Source organism: Chiroxiphia lanceolata, chromosome 12 (genome assembly GCF_009829145.1).
Source record: "Chiroxiphia lanceolata isolate bChiLan1 chromosome 12, bChiLan1.pri, whole genome shotgun sequence".
NCBI lineage: Eukaryota > Metazoa > Chordata > Aves > Passeriformes > Pipridae > Chiroxiphia > Chiroxiphia lanceolata.
In genome coordinates, this window is record NC_045648.1 from 17,895,573 (window position 1) to 17,904,210 (window position 8,638).

Here is an 8,638-nt window from a genome sequence, read left to right on the forward strand (position 1 = left end):
ATTTCAGCACTTTTTTGACAATTCTCACACATACCAGTAGACAGCTGGTAATGTGCTGTATTAAAGTACATTCTCATCTGGTTTTGCTCTGGATTAGGCTGCTGCTTTAAAAATGTAAATGTTAACTCCCAGAACAAACTTTGCTTGATGATGTTAAGCTTATGTGTAAACTGAAATGCAGCAGACTTTCATTACAAGAACTCAACCATTTAAAAAGATGAAAATTACAAGATGGGGCACATTTTTTAAACAAATATTGGAACATTCAACCTGCATTTTTTTATTATGTTTCCCCATCTAACACTTCTATTGCTGCATATAAATGAAAACTAATGCTTCTTTAACACAAAAACTGTAACGGATCAAAAATCTTCTGGACCGCTACAGCTCCTGCAGGGCATCTGCCTCATGGTTACGGCAAAGCAAAGTTCTGATGTGTGGCAGCTGATTGCACTCTCTCTTCTGAGCACCACCCAGGTGAAAAGCAGGCTCTCCTGTGTACACACAGGGCACCAGAGTGCCACATTCCCAAAGCTTTTGCACACAGATCCTCCACACACAAAGCCAGGAGACTCCATCCCAGTGTAGAGGACACGCTGCAGGAAGAGAGGCAGGGTCTAGAATAAGGCACCACGTACATGCTTTTGGTAAGATCAACCACTCCAAGTTTTTTGTCAGCTCCTCAAGCAGCATATTTCTTACATCTGGCATGCAAAATACTGTAATAGTGAAGAACCTCCCATTTTGATTTAAATGAATGCATTTATTTCCAAATGGGAGACCGTAAGTTAAACAAACACATTTCTCTCTTTGCACATGAAAGCATTGTTTTGTCACAGATGTACAGTATAATACATTTATTTTCTCAATTGTTTTGTATTTGTAAGGCACTGCCAGTTATTTGGATGGGTTTGTAAGGATGAAGCAAATTGCTCTGTGGGGCTCTATTCAGGGAACATAATATTCCCACAAAAGCACCATAATTCTGCATGCAGCAACACAAACTGCCACCACATTGCAGCAGCTGGCAGGGTGGATAGAGTTAGCATTATCAACACCAGCATGAAAACTCCACTCCAAAACCCCCTTACATGCATAAATTAATGATGAATGTACATTGATTAGCCCCCACCCAGACTCCAAGGAACCCTGCCTTCCCTGCAATACAACTTGGAACCTCACCACAGTTAGTCTGGCCATTCACAAGGCCTGGGGAGCACTTCAGCTTGTACTTGAATTGCACTGGCCTTGCCCAAACCCCTTGAGCCTCACTTGAATATGTTCACTGGGAAGATTAGGGACTGCGGAACAGCCCCCGAGCCACAGGCAACAGCCAAGAACACAGAATATCATCAGCCACATGCCAGGAGGTGCATTTTGGGAGGTTTCCCACACAGAAAGCTGAGAGGAAGAAGATCCTGACAGGGACTCTGTCTTTGTTCTAGAAGTTAGATATAAATTCAGCTGCACCTGTCCTTCTGACCAACTGCCTCCCTGCTCCAGGCAAAACAAGCTGTCACAGAAACACTTCACAAGCCTGTGTTTTTCATCACAACTACAACAAGCTGGAAGTATGCACAGGCTCAGTGGACACTGCTGCCCCCAAACTCTCAGGGTTTTCCATCCATTTGCCAGCTTCCTCCACAGCTCTGTCTAACCAGTTCCCACCTGCCACACTCTGGCTTCCTGAAACGTGACCAGAAAGGTCTTCCTATCCATTTCTAAGTCCTTCTGGTTACACAAAAAAGGGTTTTAAAAAAAAAAAAAAAAGAAAGAAAGAAAATCTGTGTTCTTAATGCAGGCTGACTAACCCATGTTAGCTAACTCGGGTTAAAGCAGTGAAGACGAGGCAGCTTGTCCTGGAGGCTCAAGCAGAACATAACAAGGTAATTCACATTCCAAGTCAGCTTGTCTTGTGTGATATTGAATTTGAGTGCAATGCCTTTAGCATGCATAGGTAGATAGGTAGGCTTGTACTGAGTATATAAGACAATAATAATGATACACAGGCAGAGTGAATACCTAGATCTGATAGGAAAGCCTCCAGTGCTACTGCTACCTCTCTAAAATATTGCTGCAGTTCCCAGTCAGGTGACTTGACCTTTAAATGCACATCTTCACTTTATGATTAGTTTCTGTGGGTCATCTATGGAGCTGCTTAAGCCAGGCCTCACCTTGCATACTAATGACTCCTCTCAGCCTAGGAATATGCTCTTGGGTGCTGCTTCTGTTACCATACCCAAACTCAGCTTGAGAAAACCTTGCACAGCCTAGTTTATATGAGCAGGTGCACTGAAATTCAGCAAGAGAGGAAAATCTGTGTCAGCAGGAATATCAAGAGAGGAGCAGTGCAAGGAGGCCTTAAAGAAACAACCACCCCTTGCTTTATACACATTGTCTCCTACAGACATGAGAGCTGGAACTTCCATGAAGAGGTCTAACAGGGATTGAGACACTAACTTACAGGTCTAGTCTCTAATGGAATCCTTTTTCCAGCTATAGAGAAGTTGTTTGGGATCCCATTGCTCCTCTAAGCCCATCTTTCCATCACCTCTTTGTATGCAGCATCATTTAGCAGCTTGTCTTCAAGCAGTAACAGCTCATGACCTCAGAAAATTTACTACTTACAGCACTAACAGATAAAAATAAAAACAATGCAGAAAGGAATTTGGGCAGAAAAGAAATCTCAGCTTTCTAGATTTTTTTGCAGGATTGTTTTAGCTTTGATCAGTCAGCTCTACTGTGGAAGCCAGGGAAGAGCTGACTCAGTGAACACACTAAGTGGTGATTACACACAGCAACCTAATGACAGCAAGATGATGTTGTGGTCACTTGTGTACAACTGCTGAGCATCACTGGGAGAGACAAAAGAATAAGGAAGAGCCCTGCAATATATTGCTGTGCTTTCTAACAGACCAGTAAAATTCCTGTTGGCAGAGTCCTGAGGGAGGTCTTGAACCTTTGCTGGGGCTGGTGGCTGGCAGAAAAAGGCAGTGTCAGATGAGTTCTCTAAGCTCTTTGCAAAGGTGAGCCAGACCATTATCCTTGTTTTGCACATCTCCATGTGATCAGCCCAAAGTGACTTCATCAAAATGAGCCACCCCTCAAGATGTCCAGCCCATCTTTTCTGATTCCCAGGCTGTCATTCATCAAGCCACAACAACAGATCCCTGGAAGACTACAGTCTCTGACCACTGAAAGGCAGTGAGCAAATCCCATAAAGAGCAAGAGAGCTGGGATCATTTTCCTGCTGCTGGTTGTTACCTGAGAAAATTCTAGAGAGGCTGTTCTCACAAACAGGACAGGACTCTGCTGTTACAGAGTCCACTGCATGGGTGGGTTGATCTCACTGCCAGCCACAGCAAAGTGAATAATTACACAGAAATAACTCCAATAGGAGAAGCAGATTATCTGTGCATTTGCTAGCAAGGTGGATGAGGGTGCTGCAGAATCCTAGAACAGTCTGGGTTGGAAAAGACTTCAAAGACCATCTAGTTCCAAACCTCTGTCATGGGTAAGAACACCTTCCACTAGACGAGGTTGTTCCATGCCCTGTCCAATCTTGCCTTGAACACTTCCAAGGATGAGGCATCCCAGCTTCAGAGTCTGTGAGACCCCCATGCCAGGGTCTCACCACTCCCACGGCAAAGAATCAGATCAATTAAAGGTGTTTACCAATTCAATTACACTTAGACAGCGAGGAGTAACAGAAAGGAGGCAGATAGTGTGGCTGGATGAGAGCATAAGAGCAGGTCAAAGAGATTTAAAAGAAGATTTGAAGTATGAACTTCTCAGCCTAAGGCAGCAGTTACAATGAAATACACTGATATCACATGGACATCAATACAGATCAAAAATGGGTCAGCTTTACAAAACACCTCCCTGTTTCCAAGTGGATTATTAAGAAACAAAAAAAAGGTGGAACTATTCACTGCAGTTACCACAGCTGACACTGTCTAGAGCTGAAGTCATTACATGACTTCATGTCTGAAAGGAACGAAAAGAAAACAGATCCCTTTTTTTGGAGCCCTGTGCTGAAACTGCCAGTCCAACTCCCAAAACAGGAGAAGCAGATTATCTGTGCATTTGCTAGCAAGGTGGATGAGGGTGCTGCAGAATCCTAGAATGGTTTAGGTGGGGAGAGACCTCAAAGACCATCTAGTTCCAAACCTTTGCCATCAGCAAGGACACCTTCCATTAGATGAGGTTGCTCCATGCCCTGTCCAACCTTGCCTTGAACATTTCCAGGGATGGGGCAGCCACAGCTTCAGAGTCTGTGAGACCCCCATGCCAGGGTCTCACCACTCCCACGGCAAAGAATCAGAAGTGTTTATCAATTCATTTACACTGAGGAGGACAACAGAGAAGGGGCAGATAGTGTGGCTGGATGAGAGCATAAGAGCAGGTCAAAGAGATTTAAAAGAAGATTTGAAGTATGAACTTCTCAGCCTAAGGCAGCAGTTGCAACGAGATACACCAATATCACATGGCAATCAATACAGATCGAAAATGTGTCAGCTTTACAAAACACCTCCCTGTTTCCACGTGGATCATTAAGAAACGAAAAAAAAAGTGGAACTATTCACTGCAGTTACCACAGCTGGCACTGTCTAGAGCTGAAGTCATTACATGACTTCATGTCTGAAAGGAACGACTGGAAAAGGAAACAGATCCCTGTGCGCGGGGCTGAGCCGCCGCTTCCCCGGGTGACCGCGAGGGGTCTCCCCCGCTCAATCCCACCGCGGGGAATCTTCTCCCTATCCCGATGTTTTGTCATCCCAATCCATCCCTGCCCCCGCCCCATGACACCTAACCATCCCAGAGGTCCCCGAGCACCAGGCCACTAACTCCTCACCGCTCCTCACCAGGCTGAAACCGAGTGGTTGGTGACACATCTCTCTGTGGTTTCATGAGCGTGTAATCCCCCACATAACCGTTCACGGGCAAGCAGAACAGACAGAGCCCCAGCAATGAATCCACAACCTGTCTGCACGGTCACAACATCTGTAGCTGCCTGAGACGTGCACACATCACGAGTGTGCCTCATGCTAGAGGCAAACACATCGTTGCTTCTTGGAGGCTGCAAGCACCAGTGAGGCACCAGATTTCACGGGATGGATTGGAGCCTCATGACTCCAGGTGCAAGGACAACAAATGAGAATGCCAGTGGTTACAAAACATGGACTATAAGTACTGGTAGGTAATTATGGAGGGACGTGTCTGTGTGGCTCAGCTCCAACATCAACAGAGGGAAGAGCCTTGCCTATTGAGTCATCAGCAGCATTTCCTTCCAGCTCCGGGTTTTCCGACAGGTTCCCTCTGAGTTTACTATCCCAACCCACAGTGGCTGAGCTCATAAAGGCTGCTGAGCTCACATCCCCAGGGAACAGGGCGCCAGTCCCCCACAGCCAGGAGAGGTTTCCTGGCCACAGCCATGCTTCAAGGCCATGGTGCCTCACCAGCCTCTTTATTACAGCAACTGAACTAAATACCAACAACATTCCAGTTCCAGCCATCACAGAAGCTTTCCAAGACACCCTGTCATAACCAGCCCTGTCATAGCCAAACAAGGGCTGCTGGAGTCACATGAGAGTTTTGGTGCCCCACCCCTTTGGTTATCCAGGAGTCCCAAACTGTCCTCAGCCCGATTGTCCCCATGTAGGAACTAGGTCAGCACTTCCTCTGCAGGATGAGAATTTGGCTAATGAGAGGTTGTTAAACGAGAGGAAGATGTTTCTTAATCAGGGACCAGATACCACCTAAAAACTGCAGAAGTGTGCCAGACCTTCGCATTATCACAAGGGGAGTGAATACACAGAGGGGCATTTTTACTGTACCTTCTCGGTTTGCAAGGCTACCTGAATTCTTCTACATTTTCTTCATTTCTGCTATTTAATATGGACTTTTCATTGATTTTCCAGTTTGTCCTACTCTTTCCTTCTGTTTTTCTTTTCTATTCTTTTCTCAGTTCCATGTTCTGTTTCTACTACTGTCCCCAACCCTTCCAACAGAGCTGAACAGTGAAAACATACTGATCTGTCTGTTCCATATAATTCCCACTGTAATTTTCTCTCAACAGATTTGTTACCTGATAAAAAAGTCCCTGAAGGGCTTCAATGACATGCAGGACCTTAGGACTCTCAAAACCTCATCTCACTGGATCAGGTGCCAGGTCACATGAACAAAGCATCAGGTTTGATGGGGACCAGAGGGTATCTGCCAGGGTTCTGCAGTAAAGCACCTGCTCAGTTACCTGTGGGCTTTTCTGTGCTACTGCAACAGCACCTTTACATCTCTACCAGAGCAGAGTAATTCCCCAGGTCTGCAGGACATCTGAAGACATTTCTGAAGACCAGATAAGAGGAAGCTGAAAAATTCAGCTTCAGAACCACATGTGTCTCTGAAACAATAAATGTTTTGAGTGATCAGCGTTTCTAGGCAGTGAAACAAATCAGTGTTTCCATTCCCGGGGGAAGTGGGAAGCAAGCAAACTCCATTCCTCTATTCCATAGCATACAGGAAACCTAAGTGATTGATAGCAGCAGTAGGGAAATGCACATTCAGCTTATATTTCCAATGTAAATGACTTGCCACCTCACCCCTCTGCTTCCTGTTCCTTCACAGCACGCTCCCCCCACACACTCCGGCTGATCGATGTAGTGTGTGTGAAGCTGGGAGGAAGAAAGGAAGAAGGACTTGTTAGACTGCTTCCCCCCACCCCAATTTAAATGAGAAAGATAACATGCAAACCCAAAGGGCAAACAGCTGTTCAGGACTGAGCTCTTTTTGCCCACAGACCCAGGGTGTTGACATAGGGAGGGACTAAGGAATCCTCCAGCACTGCTCCCAGACCCCATCCTGTGTCAGGTGCAGAAGGCCCCTGCTCTCACAAAACCGTCTCCTTGTATTACAAAGGTCAAAGCAGTAAGCAAAGAGGCTTTTTAGAATGCTGCACACCGTCTGTGGGACCTGCCTGGCTCACAGGGGCGCCGAGACACAGCGATTGCCAAGGCAAGAGAAGGAACGCGGCGAACATCCGCTGGCAGGAGGCGTGCCCCTGTTCTTTCCCAGGCAGCTCACTGAGAGGTGCTTATTTTTACAAAGCAGGCTCTGAGATCTTAAAGAACCAATGTTGTCGTGGTGCCCTAAACCAATGAGTATGTGACCTACTCGTTCCCACTCTGTCCCTTGACCTTTTCCCATAGCATTCTCCAAAAGCATCACGTGAAAAATAGCCCTTTCTCAGCTCTCCAGAGGCTTTGGAGACAGCATCAAAGCTCTGTGCTTATAAACAACTCCAGCTAGGCCAAAATGCCATTCCAGCATCAGGGGTCCCAGGATTTGTAAGCCTGTCACAAGGAACTGGAGGGAGAGGGGGAAGGGGAGAGGCAGCATGTGTTGCCAAGAGAAGGGGGAAGCAAGAGCCAGGCAGCTGGAGTGAGAGCTGAGCTCCATGAAATCCCCATGGGCTGAGACAGGGTTTGCCCACACACCTCAGGGATCTTTTTACCTCCTTCCTTATTACAAATAGCTCTCTGAGCATAGGCTGAAGGATCATTTACCTCATTGATCCTTCAACCTAATTTCCCCATTCTTACACCCTTCTCTCACCTTGCACATCCGCTAACACTCCAGCATCCACTCTGGAGGAGAATTTACAGCCCAGGTGAAGACAGAACTCACATTGCAGAGCAGCAGTCCTTGAGCACCAAGACCAGTTATTTGTTGATTCTTCAGGATTCAGCAGTTGGCCAACAAATACCTACAGGAATCCCTGTCAACTCCCCTGGTGTCTCACACCATCCTTAGCACACTGCTCCTGCCTTTTGCTGAGAAAATTTCAACTGTTCCCAGTTTTTGTGTTTCCTCATAGCTCCAGATCTAGCTTCCCTTGGCAATGTCTGCACACACTCCTTGAATATGTCCTGAAAAGCAAATGCCTCAGAAGGCACTCCACAACCGAGACTTTTCCTCAACCATCATTCTCTTCCTCTGCCTTCAACCCATTCTTCATTTTCCCCTCTATTTGTCCTCCTATTCCTACCACAGGCTACAGGCAAGGCCTCCAGCTGGGCAATCCATAGCAAAGTCTGTTCGAGGACTAATTACAGTTCAGGGACCACAGTCCCTTGTTTCAGTGTACTACTGTTACCATGAAAACAGCAACATGCAGGAAAGAAAGGAGATAAGTCCTTGTAACCACCTACCAGCACGTCACCACTGTGCCTGGAGCTCCAGCACTCCATGGTCACGTATTCCATGGTACAGCCCAGCAGCCAAGGAAAGTCATTTTTATGTCTGGATACGTGAACCAGTGGCAGTGGCAGCCAAGCAGGCTGGTGTTTGTGTAGCTCTTACGTGGCAATAGGGACAATTATTGCCCTCTTGCAGGGCAATAATTTCAGTCCCAACAAGGAAACTGGATAATTAGAGAGAAAAGCAGCAGGCGCTTCAATCATTCCGACCGCGTCAGGTCTTTTCAAATGTCACAAAAAGAAATGGTGGGATAATGAATGCCTTGACTCGCTTTCAAAGCACCTGACAGGACAGCCAAGAGGAAGTAACAAGGTTAGGAGGGCTCCATCATCCTTCCTGCTTCCTGGGGACTGACCCTAGAGGGTGGGAGATCTGGGACAGG

General features: G+C 46.5%; 1 long non-coding RNA gene across 1 annotated transcript; it reads left to right on the forward strand.

Moving 5' to 3' along the window:
* Positions 1 to 5,396: 5,396 nt before the first annotated feature.
* Positions 5,397 to 6,430, forward strand: LOC116793059. Its single transcript, XR_004359368.1, has 3 exons — positions 5,397 to 5,669; positions 6,080 to 6,193; positions 6,303 to 6,430. It is a non-coding gene; the product is annotated as an uncharacterized LOC116793059 (long non-coding RNA).
* The last annotated feature ends 2,208 nt before the right edge of the window (positions 6,431 to 8,638 follow it).